We start from the raw sequence: 19,163 nt of genomic DNA on the forward strand, positions 1-19,163 counted from the left end.
GAATAGCACTTAGCCTTTCCCCGTCCGTTGTTTCTTTCATTGGATAGCTAAAAAAAAAAAAAAAATTATTTGGTTCGTCCGATAAGAGGCAAGGAATGAAATTGTTCAGATGCATGCAGGGAATTTCCCAGGCTATAATATTCATTCCCTGCAGCGTCTCCCTGAGAGCCAGAAACCACGCAAATCACATTGCTTACCTGTAATTAAGGAAAGGTTTATCATTATTTTTAATAACAAAATATATTTACAGTAGCCCCACCGCCACACATATTGCGCATAGATTCTCAATTCACTTCGAATGGTCATGCACTCTCCGCGATACAGCCAACAGGGTGACCGCCGATACACAGACGGCTTCGCTCGCGAAATCATCGTGCGAACTGAAGGAAGTGACGAATTACAGTGCATGCGGGCGAGACATCACCGTTAATAGTGAACAGCGTCACAAGGCATTGAGGCGCGAAGTTCATTGTTCCCGTCACACGTGATTCGCGCCTCATTCTCCTTAGCGTCGGTCTCTCGCGGACCGCGATAGGTGGCCAGCATTTCAACACACGTCACTTGATGACGTTGCTGCGTTGGTCTACCGCCATATAAGTGCCGAGACCAGCAGCAAAAGAAAGGGAATGCTGCGAATCCGTGCTGTGAAGCGAACGGCGACGTGCGGATCGATGCCGCCATGCTGCCTCTGGTGCAAACGAATAACGATCGCGCAGCACCTGCTGAACCGTATATATTTCAAGCGCAGGTAGATCGAATGTGCAATAACGCGCGTCTTCTTAAAAATGAAATACTTAACTCGCCAACGAACCAACATAACTGCGACAATTTGTTCACCGCGGCAAGAGGGGGTTTGATAAAGTCATGCCAGGTAAACGTCTAAGGAAGGAAAACATTGTATTATGCCTGCTCGTGACGCCTCAAAACTGCAATCGACGGCGGAAGGCAAAGCAGTAGTTTTGTTGACTTAGCTGTATCTCTCGACCGCTCTCGACCAACGAATCCAAGACTTTTTCGCGAGAGAACGGGTGCGGAATTATTGTTTCCCTTCAGTGAATACGACGGGTAAGGAAGCAATATCCCAACGCTGGTACATAAAGGGTCAGGGCCCAGAAGGTCCGGCCGGATTCGTACGCAACGTATACGCCATGCTTTGCCTTCAACATAAATGTAACCTGAAAGCGACGGGTCGTCTTCCTTCCTCTCGTTCGTAGGCTCTATACACAGTAGTCACGCGCAGCTACCGGCTCAGTACAAGCACTCGCTGTGGTTTTTATACGAGTGCCCATACGGTGGAAATACTTTTAATAAAAAGGGCACGGCGTCTATATATACATAGACATATAAAAGGCAATTCTAGGCACGAGTTTAGCAATAGCGTCCACACCAACGTCAGCGCGGCGCACCTAAGGTCAACGCGTAAGCGTATACGTGGTTGCACGACGCCATTTTTGAAGGTCGATGGGAACGAATCGGAAATCAGTTTCAGGTACGCGCAGAAACACCTCTGACGGTGCGACCCACATTGCAGCGACCGGCAAAGATTATAACGGCTCGACCGTGCCGCTCCCACCACGAACTGACCGAGAACCGCTGCCGAGTTCCTGCACGATGAAGCGCCGGCTATGTTGTGACCGCTGTGACGCAACGCGCAAATACGTGCATATACTCGGGAAGCTCTTCCTCAATGAGTTCGCGTGTTAATCGACCCGCGTCGTCACTTAAACCAGCGGTCGCGCTCGAGGGAGCAGCCCTAACAGCCGCGCCGCCTTTTGTTTGGCTCGACATGCAGGAAGTGCGGCCGCCTGCAGTGGGAGATGACGCGTCTGCAGGAAGTGACGTCATCGAGACATTGCACAGCTGCTCGCACGTCGCGCAGAGCGAGGACAGTGTTGCCAGCAGGAAGCAGCAACCTTTGCGCACGCCACAAACGGATTGTTAAAAAGAAAGAAAGAAAGAAAGAAAGAAAGAAGGAAAGAAAGAAAGAAGGAAAGAAAGAAAGGAGCAAAGATAGAAAGAAAGAAAGAAAGAAAGAAGGAAAGAAAGAAAAGGCGTCACAGATATGAATCTGTCAGAGGGTAGATGTAGAAATTGTGTTAGCTATACAGGGTGATCATCTTTAGGTTTTACGCAGTTTGTTAAAAATCCACTGTGGCTGATAGCACACTTGATATCGTTGCGCTGGATTATTTAAAAACTATCACGAGAAATCGAAACGCATGTTCAACTAATTAAGTCTTTAATTAATTATTTTAAGACTCATATTGCAAATTGCGAATTGTAGCCAGTGAGCTTGCAAGGCGCATCCACCTGAAATAAATTTGCAGAATGACACCCATTTTGAGATATAATAATCCTCAAAGTGTGGGACGAAGCACATCGGCGTTCCACATACTTTTGTGCTTGAATGCATAAAATAGTGCTTCGTTTAAAAGGGCAAGTGGACCAACAATGTTTTTTTACGGTGAGTTTGATGGCGCACATCTCGGAAGTGGTGTCATTCTGGAAATTCATTCCAAGTGGATACGCTTGACAATCTTCCCGGCTACAATTTGTAAATTGCAATATGTGGCGTAAAGTAATTAATTAGGAATTTGATTAGTGAATTTTTGTTAATTAGTTTAATATGTTTCGACTCTCCGTGTAAGTAATGTCCGGCTCTCTCAACAATCCAGCTCAAGGACTAGAATTACGTTATCCGAAACTAGCGATTTTCAAGAATTCCGCAAAACTTGATAATGACCACTCCGTATGTAGAGCATAGGTCTCTGAAGTCCGCGTACGTTCCAGCCAGCAACGTTCGTTTTACTGCGATAGCAATTATATGGCCACTCCAGGTGCATTTCTGCCATCGCCGTGACGTTCCGTATAAAGTCCAAGGGCGATAAAATCGTCGCCGCGCGCCGTACACATGCTCTATGTGTGAGAAAGCGTGCGAGGGTGAGTCCCAGCTCAATCGTGCGCACGCAAGCGAGGAAGGCGAGGAGGAAGCGCGCCGTCTTCCGTCGCGCGCATGGCTCAGGAGGGTGGAGTAGGGAGGGAGGAGGCGCGTGCTACTCCGGGCGGCCGGCGCGGTCGCACGCGCCCGCCCGGGTCGCTGTGTGTCTTGAATGTCACCTGCGACCGAGCCAAGAGTCCGCCCGTGCGCTGTTTGCGCTGCTTAGTTCGCGTTGATGCGAGACGCAGAACGAAAGTCAATTCGCTCGCTGCTGCTGCGTTTCAAGACTCCAGCGTATTGACAGTGACTTTCAGCAGTCATCGAGTGAGATGCGATCCCGTTTGCTTGTACGCCCGTGACACCATATGCTTGTTAATTTAGTTCGTATGCCTATGTTTACAAGTTCATACGGCCGAAAAAACTACTATACTTCGTATAGCTGTCCACTAATTTGCTATCGCAATCGATGTTTCGGCTTTCGGGCGAAACTGCCGCTTTCTTATAAAATACTGCAATAGCACCACTTAGAACAGGAACGATCAAATAATACGTGCAGACTACCAAGTGAGTTTATTACATGAATCGCTTGCTGTAATTCATGTATTACATTTCGTTGGTAGTCAGCTGCATACGTCCTATGTTCTCTCTTCAATTCGTGTAATAAAATCAGTTGATAATTAGCATGTGTCGTGTTCTCTCTCTTCCACCTGTTGTAGAGCTATTGCAAAATGGATGATTAACAACTTGCCCAATTTGCAATCCCAGTAGGCATTTATTAGCATCATTATCTAGTTTTTAATCCCACGGCGTTCTGGGAGCCGCAGAACGATAGCATGTACGATGGCATACAGATTCACGTCACTGTCAGGAAAAGTCCCACTCATGACAACGCGCGCATTATTATCTATAACGCAATTGAATCGGCGTCTGCCAGCATACTTCGCCGCATATGGCGTACAGTACATATTGATAGCTAGGCCTTTCGCACGTTCATCGAAGCTACCCGCGCAGTAGCCAATGTGCGAACAACGCCTTCTGTGCTATTTCCCGGAGCGGAGGTCTCTAGTAAAACGCTTTCACTCGATTTCTTCCTTCAGTTATGTTGCCGCCGACGAGTTAACCATGCGCTATAGATTGCAAAAAAAGAAAAAAAAATGGGGCACGAGAGTCCTTGCACGATAAGTAGCGAAGGACGAAACATCCCTGCGTCGCGCGGGCTACCGCGTTCCAATGCCGCGGCGAACCAGCTACCGCAACTACCGTTTCAAACTGAACGATCTCTCTACAAGGCGTCAAAGCTGCCCGAACCGAAACGCCGGCGCAATAGAGCCGCGAGAAACGTGCCGCAGTCTGGGCAAGAGTCGCTGGCAGGTCGCGCGGCTCTGACAAATCGGCCATCGTCCATCACGCGCGCGCAGGCACGCCGTAATCGCGCGCGCAGCCCAGCGCAAAAGAAAAAAAAAAGAAGGCGCGGAACAATCCGCTCGACGGCACGGTAGACGCTCTCGTCCACGGCTTCCACGACTCTCCGCCCCAAAGCAGCGTTCGCGAAGGAGAGGAAGAGATTGCACGCGGCGTGGGACGCTAGATTTGCTCCCGAACGCCCGAAGAGGTACAGAGCAGTCATTGGTCTCTCTATACGTGCAAGGGGCACCGCGCAGCTCATCCACGCGGTAAACAGGTACATACATGTAGAGGCCCGACGGAGTATATAAGAACAAAGCGCCATAGCACCACCGCCACCACCGCCGCAACAGGCAGCAGCAGCGCCACCCAGCGACTAAACTAGGACAAGCGTGGGCACGCGTGTTCTGGGCCAACGCGCTATACACACACACACACACACACACACACACACACACACACACACACACACACACACACACACACACACACACACACACACACACACACACACACACACACACACACACACACACACACACACACACACACACACACACACACACACACACACACACAAGCGCGGCAGGAGATGGCAGGAGGCGTTTCTCGTTTAGTTCCGCGCCATGCCGAGCACTGCATCAACGCGCAAGCACACAGGCCAGAGACAGACGCGCGAGAAAGCGTTCCCTCCTTCCGCAGGCACGGCGGAGAGGGAGAGAAAGCACAAACAGGAAGGGTGCACCTTTCTCAGACAATGAGAGGACAGCGCCGTCTATCTGACTGTGTCGCGCTGTGTGTGTGTGCGTATGTGTGCCCACCTCATCGCCCCACTTTCAAACTGCGTTCCCACCCGTCATCCATTTGCGCAACACGCGCATCTTTGAGTGTGATGAGATGCGATCAAGATGCGTACTGTGCGTGCAGGCGACTGAGGAGAGGCGGTCCAGGAAATGCGGCAAATTAGGAGCGTCGTGCCTCGATTTCGTGTCTCTGCACCTTTTGCAGGTTGGCAACGAAGGGGGAATACCATTTCAAGCGAGACATACACACAAGCGCGGCACTGCCTCGAATCGCCACGATGCGCCGTTTATTTTTTTGTTCCAAGTTCTCGTCTATATGCAGATACATAACGGGCAACGAAGGTCTATGTGTACACCCGAATTCGAATTTCGCCTACCGATGAGAAATACTACTACGGAAACTGCAATGAGGAAGGGTCTTTTTCTCCGTTCAACGAGCCGCCGGAGCCTGTACACGCGCTCCAACGCTGCCCGGAGCTATTTGGCGCGCGGACATAAGGACAACTCGTTCAGAGCCGGCGCGCACTAGGAAGTTTTTCGCATCCTCACTTTCACAGGCATTGTGGAACGTAAAGGAACTTGCTTTCGCACCCGCCGTTTCCTCGAACGGTCGGTCATCGGTCGAAGAGTGAGAATGAAGGCGAGAGAGAGAGAGAGAGAGAGAGAGAGAGAGAGGGAGGGGGGGGGGGTCAACGTAAAGGAACAACGTGAGGGGCTTGTTCGCCACTAGCGCTGACCCCGCTGCAGGAATGATGTGACGCGAGATATTGGGGAAGTGCCGACAGCGTTAACGTCATCGTAATACAAGCGTTCTAGCACTGTTGTATACGGGCACACGTACGCGCGCGGTCGTCTGGCGCTGCCTGAAATGAGTGCCTTTTGTACGTTTGCTTCAGCGTGACCATTTCATATACTTATGTACTTGTGTACTTCTGCGTCGCTATGAGCCTGCACGAAGTTTCTATACTATAAAGTATATGCTATTGTTGTGCAAGGCTGTTGCACATGAGCTGCCTGGCCGGACAACAAGCACTAAGCACGTGCTTTCGTTGACCAGCAACTTTTAATCGCACGCGTTTCTTCGTGACAAGTTTTATTCGACTCGACAAATATGTACCCAATATTTCTGGACTCACGCCCAATTCAGCTCGTCTCGTCTTCTTTCACACTCTGTCAACGCATACTATACACATTTTTTCTAGTGGCAAATCGTCTATCTCCTGCAATGCGTACATACAGAAATATATGGGTATGACTTCGCGGTCAAGAAATAAAGATAATTAACAAAGCATGCGACAATCGACCTAGAGCGACATGCACGCATGCTGCACATTTCCCACTGGGCTACAAGATTGCCGCGTTCTTCGGACCGCTACGAAGGCACGCCTGGAACTCCCTAAAGCCGTTATACCGCCCTACTGCGCACCTTTGCCATGTGACATGCCGACGCGCGTAGGCGTGGCTATAGGGCGGTGTAGAGGTACAGAACGGAAACGGTGCAGCAACAGTGTTGGTCGCATTCTAGAGCACTCTATCAACTGTTTTTCACATATAGTTCCATCCTGATTTGACAACGGTGCTGCATTTCATTCGGCAACCATGCATATATTCGATTTGCGTATACGTAATGCAGGAGAAGCACACTTCCTTTCATCGACTTCCCTTACTATCTGTTATGAGTGAAACAAGGTACAATTCAAGTGCAGCTTCGCTTCGGGCAAAGCGGCCCTTTATCGCTAGAATTCGTGCCCGTCAAAGTACTCGACCGGATTTAACTATGGTGGAGCTTTGCCGTCAAGAAAAGTCGACGTCGGACACGCAGTTGTCGCAAAACAATAAGGTGTCATCGCGTAACTATATTATAACAGAAAATTCTCACAGTGCATCGACCGATCCAAGAGTGCTTCGCGCGCTCGTTCAATGCCCTATCGGGGAAACACGAAGCACTTCAACGCAGAATTCCACCACGGGCTCAGACGCCGAAGCAGCGGACTTCTCGCATTGAAGGTTTCAGTCACCGTATAGGTAAATCCCTACAGTGTCGTCTTTTTTTTTTTTTTTTTTGGGGGGGGGGGAGGAGCTGACGCACCCCCAGCGTCGGGATTTTCACGTATATTATAAAACGAACACAACGGTTTATTAAAGCGAAAGTCTTAAGTGGCTCGTGGGTCGAAAAACCCGTTGTCCGACGTCATCAAAAAATTGACCACGCGGCGTAATGGTATCAAAATTCAATGGTACCAAAATTGATGGTGCCATTGGTGGGAGTCGAATCCACGACCTTCGGTGCGAGAAAACAATTAATAGGAAGTAACAAAGCACTCGAATGAGAATGTCAAGTAATTAAATGGATTTATCGTGAGTGTGCAGGCTTTCGCCTTCATCCTTTTTAGCGTATGCTAAACTGACGGTCAACTTTTCTTGCGCTGTGCAGAAATAAAAAAAAAAAAATACGACTCGGATAATGGCAAACGCTCTCTTGGTCTGGTCCACACATTCCTATCTGACAAAAACAGCGTCAAAAGGAACACGGCCGGACAGAAACGCGGAAATGTACCGGTAGGTAAGTGACACTGAAAGGGTTAATGGGTTATATAGAGTGTTTTACAGGGAACAGCAGTTACGCGCTCGAGAACAGGACGTTCTACTATGTAGGCCTTCACCTCGCGTACTTTCAGGCGTGGTTGCAGGCAGCCGAGCTGGTGGACCTGGGGTGTAACCAGTAAAGTTTAACAGTGTCGTGAAATTCGGTTGTGCACACACCCACGTGGAGCAAATGGCGAATATGTGGTGCTGCGCAAAATCGTGCTCAGTTAAAAACAAATAATGAGATCGGATATAATGATGTAGGTTTCGAACATTACTCAGGAAGCGAATGAAAAAGCGTGTAGAAAGATCGTTTAAACGAGACATTGGTGTACTTGAGCGGTTCCCAGAAGTATAACCCAGGTAGCGTTAAAGCTCTATAAAAGTCTGGGTTGGAAGTTAACCAATAATCGGTGGGCCGGTTGGCTTTGGAAGCCCATGGCAAAGCCACAAATGAGGCAGTGCAAGGGGACATAGGGCGGGCCTCGTTTGAAGTCAGAGAAGCGAAGAGCAAAATTAGCTTTGAGGAAAGACTCGGGAACATGGATCAAAATAAATAGGCGGCTACAGTGCCCAAAAACCTAAAAGCGTGGACCTAAAAAGCGTGGACAGAGAATAGAGGAAGAGGTCAAGAAAGTTTGAAACCAAGTACAGGGTAATCAAAAAGAAAGTGAGAGAAAAAGAAACAGCGAATTGGATTTTTAAAAATGTAAGCCAAAAAGACCAAGGAAATTTACAAGAATGAGAAAAAAGAAATTAGGAGGGAAAATTTGTACGATAACACGAAGGGAAGTGCCTTGCTATTTGAGGCTCGAGCTGGTTACCTAAGGACAAAAAACATACCGGAGCAAATATTCGCAATTAGATGAGGCATGTGTATAGTGCAGCAAAAATCCAGAGACCACTCATCACATCTTAATGGAATGCTAAGGGATTCACCCAGCGAGACCAGTACGTATCACACAAATTCCCGAAGTATCAACCGGTCAGCAGTCGAGATAAGCAAGAGACGTTTAGAGTATTGGTGGGGAAAAAAAGGCAGGAAAGAGGCTGATACGACCGGATCCATCACACCCATAAGGAGCGGTACAAGGTAGGTAGACAAGATAAAAGAGATGTATACAAGAGTGCTAGAAGGGAAAATCATTGACAGCATACCTGAGTAACTCAAGTAGGCTAGGTGAGGATTTCTCTCGCCCCGTTTCAAAGGGGATGCCAATAAATTATCATCGCCATCAGTTAGCTAGTGGTACGGAGTGGGCCGTAATATCACGTGGCAGTCGCTCGATGTACGTATAATGTCAAGGACCCATACGTTACGTTTGTTCGCAGCAATCATCGGAAAGAGCGAGTCACTGGAACGTGGAGCTCGACCCCGTACCTCCGGAATCGCTCGCAGCGCATCATGACTCGGCTACCCAAAACCAGAATAAAAGAATTCGTTTTGTAAACCCCTCAGTTCTGGTTCGAATTGCTCGTACCACCCTGTTTACTTACAGCCAGTCATTCTGCATAATCAGTGACTAAACGCCGACCTAATCGCTTCGCCCCTTTATAGCCCACCCAGCTAAACAGCGAGTATACGAGAGTAACTTCGTTGTCAATCACAATGCATGGCAGAGCTAATCTTGCATTCAAGTATTAACTGATCTATTCAGTTCAGACCGCATGCAGACTAAGAGTATAACTACTGCAATGTTTTACCTCCCTGGGCCATCTTTATCTTTACTTATTTTAAGCCAACCTTTCTTTGCCTACTTTGTTTCGTGTAGCTACCTGTTGAGTCAGTCGCAATCTCGGCGGATAGATTTGTGGATATATATGCGAAGGTTACATGCAACTACCAGCGAAGTGGCTTGTACAACCCCTCTTGCTGGTCAAGTATTCAGATTATAATTATATATAAATTATTATATCAACTTACTACATAAAACGAACATTTCATGTCGATCTGTTCAATAGAACAGTGAGTTATATTCCACGGATTCTTGGATTTACATTACTTTCTCTGATTTAGCCATCAAGTATTTGCGTATACTAGCTCTTGGCCAATCCTTCGAAACAGGCATGTGCCACTGTACGACTCCTACATAAAACCTCAACATTTCACGATCCGCTGGCAGATATCTCCACGACACACCGATTTGTTAATAGAATGGTTAATTATATTTCACAAGTCTCTGTGTTTTTTTTTTTTTTTAGTTTTTTTTTTGCCATTCAGTATGTGACACTGGGATGGTGCCTGTTCTTGGGCAATCCTCCAGAATGGGTATGCCCCACTGCGATACAAGAGGTACAGAATCCCTAAATGTTTCTTGATACTGCATGGTCTTACATTCGTGCGCTAACACATGCCATCCCCATCCTTCCCTCAACAGGCATCACACATCGCTCTTCGTCCTCGTGGCACCATTGCGTACAAGTCGCATGAAATGGAGCCTGCGTTTCGGCACGGCCTGTGAACGACGCAGTGGCCAAGCATAAAAGTTGCATGATAATAAATATGCGACCTTGGATGTGGACAAACGTAAACGTTCCACGAGATTGCTCGTTGCTTAGGATGAAAGTAAACAGGACTGTACGCGTCGCCATTGGTTGTAGAGAGTTTATGTAACCGCTTTACTAAACCTTTGCTCCACATAAATTCTAACATGTGCGCTGGATCTGCATATATTACCTCGCCCCTCCATACTGCCCCGTATTTAATGCTCTACAACAGCAAACAGGCGCTGTTAAAATTCATCACACGGAGCCACTGTGGGAATTTCAAAGTGACGTCGCCACTATCGTCAGTTTCTTGCACCTCTTCGAGCTTAGCAAGCCTCCGCATAAATGTTAAAGCGGAGCTATTATAGGCATTCCAGAAGTATAATCTACCAAGCCAGCTTAATATTTCACTGCAGTGACAGTGTCAGCAACGGCTTCGAAGTAACACGTGTCAAAAAAAATTTTCCAGCCTAAAAATCTTCGTCAAACGTACCTTAGCAAAAGCCGATTTCGATCGTTTCGTTCTTTCTATATGTCAAAAGTATTGAACTTACGAAATCTCAGTTCGATTCGGTCTTCCGAATTTCGAAAGAATTCAGTCCAGCTCACTAGGTGTGTAAGTACGACTAACAGAAAGGGACATCGTAATGACTTTTGTCTTTAGACAATAGGAATCTATTAGGCTAGGAATCAACTGAGGGAAATACACACCTTAATGGCTTCTCTCCCGTAGACAGTCACAGATATTCTTGACGAAGCAATGAAAGCTACAGAAACGCAGAGCTGTTTATGATCACTCTCTACAGACATGTAGTCATACAATGTATATTTTTTTTAAAAGCCGGAGAGTCACGTAACGTTATCTCGCGCCCCTTTCCAAATCTTCGCCTCCTGGACACGTCATTTTTTTTTTTTTTCAATTTCCTTTAAGAGTGGGGAGGACACTTGCATATTTGAATGACGCGACACCCAACGCGAATTCTAAATGGAGCTTTCTACAGGCTTCCCTTTTTGCCGCAAATAAGCAGTGACTGGAACCACCTTCCTTTCCTCCCTCACTGCAATCGAAGATCCCGGCGCCTTTATAGTTGCGATTAACAAGTTATTGTTAGAACACTCCTCTCTGTAGTACCCTCGGGTCCTGAGAGTATGAAAACAAACAAACAAATAAATAAATAAATATAACTTGTAAGACTATGTGTGACGTGAGAATAACGCCAGTGGGAAGCATGCCATTCACTCGTCACATCCGCTTCCGCCGGGTTAGCCAATCAAAGCGCACTGAAAGTGAAAAGCGATACGCCTCAGAATCAGAATTTATTATTATATATAACGTTATTACAACATGACAGGACAGGAGTGATTTGAGATCGCAGGCTGAGGCCTTCGTACTGCAGTGCACATAAAACAGCATGATGATGATGATGATGATGATGATGATTACAACACGCAGTATACAGGATGAGCTCCCGGAGTCGGAGACTGAACTGGGATCTCCTGTACATGCTATACGCGAAAAGAAAAGTAAACCTAGTTATAACAACGACACTAATAAAATAAATAACTGAAAACAAATGAGGAAGACAGCAATTACAAAACTTACTGGAACACGAATTAAAACAATTATACGACAAGCTTAATCAGCAACATCTAAAAATAACAAATCGAACCGAAAATCGGCATGTTTTAACAATTTCACACGTGATTAATAAACGTAATATAATAAACTGTAGCATTTACAAACGATAATGCAAATGCATGCATTATGTAATATCTACAAAAACGTTATGTAGGAGTGGATTGGTTTAAAATGGACTTTCTAAATTCTGTAATAAATTAGTGTATTGTCATTAATTTTAAAACAAATGGTAGTGAGTTCCATAATAAAACAGCCCTGAAATGAACAACTTGCTAAAGTAGTTAGTTCGGACTTCGGGCAAGATGAGGTCCTTGTTAAGAGCAAATCTTGTTCTGTTAGTGTTGTCTAGAGAACAAAGAAGATTGAACAAAAGAAAAAGGGAATCGATTGTTGATATGCTTAAATAACCAGATACCTGGATTATGTTCAATTGTGTCGAACACTGTGAATATATTATTGGCTTGTAATAATTGCTTGGCGGTGGTGTGGTATAAGCTAAAACTTATTATTTTGATTGCTCTATCCTGGACGACTTGTAGTGGCGCAAGATGAGTACTGTATGTATTACCCCATGTAATTAAACAGTAGTTGATATATGAATGAATTAATCCATAGTACAATGATAAGAGAGTAGAACGTCAAAAAAAGAAAAAGAAACGGACGAGCTCCTATGCGTATGTGCATACCATCGGACATCTTTTTTACGTCTGAAATGTGGCAATGACATTTTCAGTTTCTGTCTAATCTGACGCCAAAATGCATCCAATCGTCGCTAGCCTCGATCGAGCCCCGTGGCGAGCAAACGGAAGGAACAGGAACTAAAGATCGTTGATGCGATGTAAAGACAATAAAGTTAGTTTTGGTTGAATTAAATTATAATCGAAATTCTAGCCCGATGGATGGACGGGTGGATGGTATATGTGCGTCCCATTTGGAACGGGGCGGTGGGTTGCGCCACCAAGCTCTTGTACCAAACTTTCTGAACCCCCATCGGGAACTTTGTTTTTGTGCACCTCCGTTGTTTGTCGTTTTCCCACTTGCACCAATCTTCGAATCGCTTCTTACTCATCTCTATTGCGGCCATGTTTACTTTCTCCCTGCTCTCGCTGAACCGAAGGGCTTCAAGGAGGCCAAAGATGCCTAAATCGACCGCCAAGCAGATATCTTCACGCTCCAATAAAACGTGCTCCATCGTTTCCCTGGCTTTATCACCGAAAGCCACGCGTCCCCTAGTGCCGATGTCACAAACACAGCCTGGTTGACGACGCGTACAGCCCATGCGGTTCTGGGACGAGGGAAATGACAGAGCAGTATTTTGGTCTCGGTACATCCGGGTCTTTGCCTCTTGCGCGGGGGGTCCGTGAAACTTATGGCGCTCTCATGGCGCCCGCGCGCTCGGCTCTTCTTTTTCCGCTGTTGTTGTTGACTACCGCGCGCACTCGAGCGCGCACAACGCGATGGCTACAGCAGCTGCAGGCTTCACGAAAACAACAAACCTGCCGCGGATGCAGAAATCGCGAGAGTGCTGGTGCCGTACCCTCGAGTGGCCCGCTTTAAAGACGTCGCGAGAAGCCAACAAACAAAGACACCGAGGAAACATAGGGGAAATTACTTGTATTTACAAATTGAATTAAAGAAAATGATAAATTAGTGGCGATGAAAGTGGATGAAAAAACAACAACTTGCCGTAGGCAGGGAACGATCCGACGTCTTCGCACAGCATCGCACGCGTAATGCGAAGACGTGGGATCGTTCCCCACCTGCGGCAAGTTTTTTTTTTTTCATCCACTTTCATCGCCATTAATTTATCATTTTCTTTTATTCAGTTAGTAAGTACAAGTAATTTCCCCTATGTTTTCCTCGGTGTCTTTGTTCGTTGGCTTCTCATGATATGATTAGTAAAAATCGGGCCCCTCGGTTAACCCCCTTTCTTCTCGCTTTAGAGATGTCCCCTTCCGCGCGCTTTTATCGGCGACCTAAGCCAGTAGCAGTGCGCCTCGTCCCCGTTATTTTCACGTGAGAAGTTTCTCCAGTGAGCTGCGAGGACGGCAGTCCAGTGAGCAGCAGCGCCAGACACTGTACGTGCCACTGAGGTTATCAGAAGATAACAGGGACATATGCGGCCCCTGCTGTGCCTTTTGACAGAAATCAGAGAACCTCAATTAAATTGTATACCAGACACTAAACTGAATTGTCGTTCAGCCGACACACTTTCAGCATTGGTTTTTCTATACTCGGGCAATAAGAGAGAGAGAGAAGATGGAGGGCTGCTGATCTGGATCAGGATCAGCTTTTACCGAAAACATTTCTACGCAAAAGATATCTTCAGTTCGCAGTGTGCACATACGAATGTCGTTATTGCAGTCATGTTGCACTAAGGGCGTATCTGACAAAGCTCGCCAGCGCTAGTAACCACAAGCTTCCGCATGTATAGGTATACATAACGACCGATGCCTCACAAAAAGCACAGCGACCGCACCGCTATCCTTCATGCACTGCAGTCACGGCTGAAATGTGCACATGCGTTACAGCTTTCCTAGCGTTCTCTGTCAGTATTGGGCATAGATACAAATGTTTCCAGGGTTCACTCGAGACGTCGTTTAAACAAACTTTAGCGTTTGTCCATTCATAGGGACGAGCCGCATTCTCCCCTAAAACCTCCACAGAGACAGAAAAAAAAAAAAAGTTCGACCCTACGGTTTCTATTGACGGCACTGCTGGAAAAGCGCCATTCGTATAGCAAAGGAGGACGTTCACCCTTACGAAAAAAGGAAACTATACGGAACGCCGAGACAACGCCCCGAGCTTTGACAGCAAACCGCTGGCGGTATATTAGCGCAGCCTTTGAGGTTCATGTGAAGGCGCAGCCGCCTTCAACACGGACTCGAAATCCGCACTTGGTCATAGCCGCATGCAACGCCGCACTTCCTTCCGTATGCGTGAGAAAAACAGCCCGCACGCAAGCAACGTCCGTACACGTTCGCAATAGCCGTTGCGTTCGTGATAGACAAACACATAAGAGAAAAGGCAAACCCATGACTTTAATTTCCCGAAAGGAAAATGAAAAGCAGTGCACGGTACAACTAAGATGCGAGAACAACCCAAAGGCGTGTACACGTGCCTTCGTCGGCAAAGAGGGAACGTGACGGCGGTACAGGTCATGGCTCGCTCCAGTGCGAGCGTCTAACAGAGCAATTTTCTTGCTTTCTCTCTCTCTCTCTCTCTCTCTCTCTCTCTCTCGCGCTTTTTTTTCCTTCCTGCGTTCGCTCGCTTGCGCTTTGCACCGGACCACCAGCTCACTGTGAGGCTTTCAAGAGGTCACGTCCGCATGACATGCGACGATTACGCGGCGCTCTCAAGGACGACGACTCGACAAACGCTTGGGGAACGAAGAGCGACTGCATAACCTGCGCGTTAAGTACGTTAATTATTGTAGTTAGTACTGACTAGCTAACGACGACAACCAGACGCATCTCAGTCGTTTCAACAAAGACGAAGGGAGGGGGGAGGGGGCTCTCGAGAGCACGCATAAACAACAGCGACAAGGCGGTTGTGCACATGGCCGAGCAACAGCCGGTTAGCGAGAGATGGAAGAGGTCATGTCCTACAGTGCTCGATCACTGCGCCAAGAACAGAGTAATGTATCAAAAAGGAGAGAACGGCGCCGCCAAATCTTGGCTGTGAAGGTGCCGTCAGCCGGAAATGCGCGGCCAGAGAAATAAGCACCTCATACACGACGTTGCACAGCGCACACCGAATGCCTCGAATTAGGTTCACGCATCTAAAGCTCGCTGCCGCGGTGCTCCATACGTCGCGCTCTATCATGCTGTCGCCTACTCCGAAGAGGGGGGGGGGGGGGGGCAGAGTGGTGCCCGCTTAAAGGCGAACCGCAGTGCGAACCCAATCAGCATCCCGGAAGAGCTCAGAATGGAGCAGGACTCTCGACGCACGCACGCGCGCGCGCGCACACACACACGCACACACACGCACACACACACACACACACACACACACACACACACACACACACACACACACACACACACACACACACACGGTGGTATGTGTATAAACGCCAAGTTGGTTGGAGGGGGGGGGGGAATTCAGCGCCCTTCTCCTCTGTGCTCCCGAAAATAAGACGTCCTCTTGGCTGGCGCCCGGGGAAAGGGGTCTAAATTTGGGCATCCGGCTCGCATGACGCGCGGCGGCGAAAAGACCGCCGCGCCGCCTGACCTGACGGCGCCCGTTTCAACAAGGCGCATGTGTCCGTGCACCTGTTGCTGACGGCGCACGTGGGGCGTTGAATGGACGCTTTTTGGAAGGCACGCCCTGAACGCGCCGATTCATTCAACACGGCGCCTCGCGGAAGGTGGCTTGCTGCCACCAGCCGCGAAATTGTCAAGCATGGCCTCAAAGATCGGGCAATCTTGGGAGACATCTCGGAGGTCAAGTGTCAAAGCCGTTTGCCTTTCTAATTTTTTTTTTGTTGTTGTTTCGAATGACGCGTGGCGCTGTTTGAAAACGTACATAGCGCGGTTCAAAAAACTTTATTAATAATTACTTTCGTTGTTGCGTGCTCCGCGGCACTACTTAACCATCCGGCCCGTGCGACGGCGCAACACTTTCAATGCCTACGAATCAGGAACTGAGTATAAGCTGTAATTGACTCTTGCCTTCATAAACGGAAGTAATATTCACAAAAGGAACACACGAAATGCGGCAGGCTATGCAGTGTCGGGTTCTGATTTAACATACGGCGCCCGAGCACCACACAAACAAATGTCTCGACGCCTCCGACGTTACAACACCATGCCTCTCACATTCGAACTGGGAACACAATTGAATTGTTCAAGAAATTTCAGCACGGCAGATGACCACGTCATCCGGCTTGAAAACAAGGCGGGCCACATTGCAAGGCAAGGGAAACACGCGGTCAAAGTGATGCGAAAGCAACAGAAGCTCCAGAGCCTAGCACTTGCGCCATCGACGGTATGTTGCACAAGCAAAGACAACCGTTGTAATTTTTGACTGTCTAAACTAGCTTCATTTCTGAACTTTAACAGATTTGTCCCTACATGGGTGTAAATATAGTCGACATAATGTATATACAGGCTAAAGTCCTTAAATACTCTTCCTTTATTTTTCATAGCTCACAGTCTTCCGAGCGCGTTTCTTAGCCACCCGTTGACAAATAGTACAACGCCACAAGTGCTGATCGGAGTGGGGTGGCACACGACGCGAGGAAATGGAGCAAGAACGAAGGAAGTGCAGAAAAAAAGCGAGAGGTACAGAAGTCCACCGGTTGTCTGCAGAAAATCCGCAGGCTTCACAAAACGCCTACAGATCTCCTATAGACTGGCTATAGGTAACATCCGTGACAAAGAGCAGACTAAAATTTCGCCATTACGCAAAATGCAGAAGAGGGACGCCGCATTTACAGCTGTAAAACATCAGAACTGCTACACTAGTAAGAACACTCGAGCGTTTTGTTACTGTCGTTTGTGGGGCATGTTTATTGATCAGCGAAATTGCTATATACCTTTCTGTACAGACAATGCTTCCCCATACAAAAGGACCCAGTGGCAGCTATATGGAGGCAGCGTTCTATAGTCAAACACCTCTACAACGAATTGACCAATATAATCAAGGTTTCCGTAAGTCCCGGTCGAATTCTTATGTTTCGTGTGCATTGCGAACGACTCTAGAGTGAAGACCGCTACAGCGAATTTGTCTGCACAACGAAGCAATTTAGGCATCCCTGAAGGCTGATTTGCTGCCTTACAACGAACAGACACAGCTGTGGGCCCATCACCTTAAGCTGGCGCCTTACCAAAGCCGGTCGACACCGCGACTAAGAAAACTTGCAGGGACTATGGTAGCGCTCCCTCTTAACCACCGGACGTTCGCCCAGTGGGCCGTATACTGCCGAACACTGACGAGCGACTCTAGCATTCTCTGAACTTCGATGCCATAGGGTCGGCTGCAGTGGCGCATTTTTGTCGGACGAAGTGTGTACAAGAAAATTAAGTGGCTTCTTTCACTAAGTACCCATTGAACTCATGTTGTTAAATAAAGGTTGTCTTTTGCTGAACACGTTTAGCCTACACACTATTGCTAGCGGCGATGAGCGACCTTTACACCGAAGTTCGGAGGCCCCACCAAGCGCTTCGTTATGAAGGCGACCGACCCCACACAACGCGCAGAAAGTACCAATAAGAAACGCAGACACGCGCTGTTATTAGAAGTGACGACGTCCCACTACGTATACCGTGGGAAACGTCCCGACATCCGATAGAGAAGGAGAGAAATCAGAGCCGCCAGCGCACAGAGCCGATTTGCCCTATACAGCTCGCACTGACACGAACGCTGTCCTCGGAGGCGACACGCTATACGGCGCATTACATCACGCACGTCCGCGGCGCGGCGGCCCCGTTTCTCAAGTGGCTGCGTTGCGCCGTGTAGACATCAACACGCGGCGATGCGCAGTCTGACGACCCGCGATCCGCCACCGCAGGAAAAAGCAATAACGAGTCGCACATAGACGCACAAGGTCGCGCGCACCCGCCCCGAGGCGCCGGCGAGTCCCACACGCTATAGTGCAAGACACACTTCGTACAGACACGTACTACGCACACAGTGTAGCAGCAGCAGCAGCAGGTGCAGAGACAAAGGAAGGCGTGTGTTTTCCAGAGACTGCGACGACGATGCCGGCCCTTCTTGGCTTGGCTGCCTACGGCTTTCCGGGGCGCGACGAGAACCGTATAGTATTTACAAACCAGCGCCGCGGCGTGGGAGAGCAAACGGCCTGGTAATTCATATACACGCGGCCCGACGAGGACAGAACCTTGAGTTCAGTTCCGCTACCCGGTTTCTGTTAGCTGCTCGTTACAGAGAGCCGGCCTTACGGATGGCATGCAGGGGCCGCAGGCTGACGTATATATACAGCGCCGCCGCCTGGAACTGGACACGCTCCAGACGTGATTGCGATAAACAGGAAGCATGCGGGGTGACTGCCTATATAGGCGACAATGCTTGTATAGTCAGGGACACTGTCGCCTTTTGACCTCTTCTTAAGGCTGTAAATTGCCACAAACTATAGAATAAAATTGAACTAAAAAAAGAACTGCACATTTTCGACTCCGTCCCGCTCAAATATTCTCTTGTCGCTTGCGGGGTGCACGTGGTCGCACGTGCTCCAACACGGCTGCCGTGCCGTGTTGGAGTTGTTGCTTCATGTTTTGTTACTGGTCGCCGGGTTACATTTCCACCTCTAGTTCCGGTTACTCTAGATATCAGTGCCTTGATA

General features: G+C 48.1%; 1 protein-coding gene across 1 annotated transcript in view; it reads right to left on the reverse strand.

Annotated features, from left to right (window-relative positions):
- Window positions 1-19,163, reverse strand: part of LOC126530860 (uncharacterized) — a 117,401-nt gene that overhangs the window by 82,162 nt on the left and 16,076 nt on the right. The window lies entirely within an intron of this gene.

Source organism: Dermacentor andersoni, chromosome 5, assembly GCF_023375885.2.
Source record: "Dermacentor andersoni chromosome 5, qqDerAnde1_hic_scaffold, whole genome shotgun sequence".
In the NCBI taxonomy this organism is placed as follows: Eukaryota; Metazoa; Arthropoda; class Arachnida; order Ixodida; family Ixodidae; genus Dermacentor; species Dermacentor andersoni.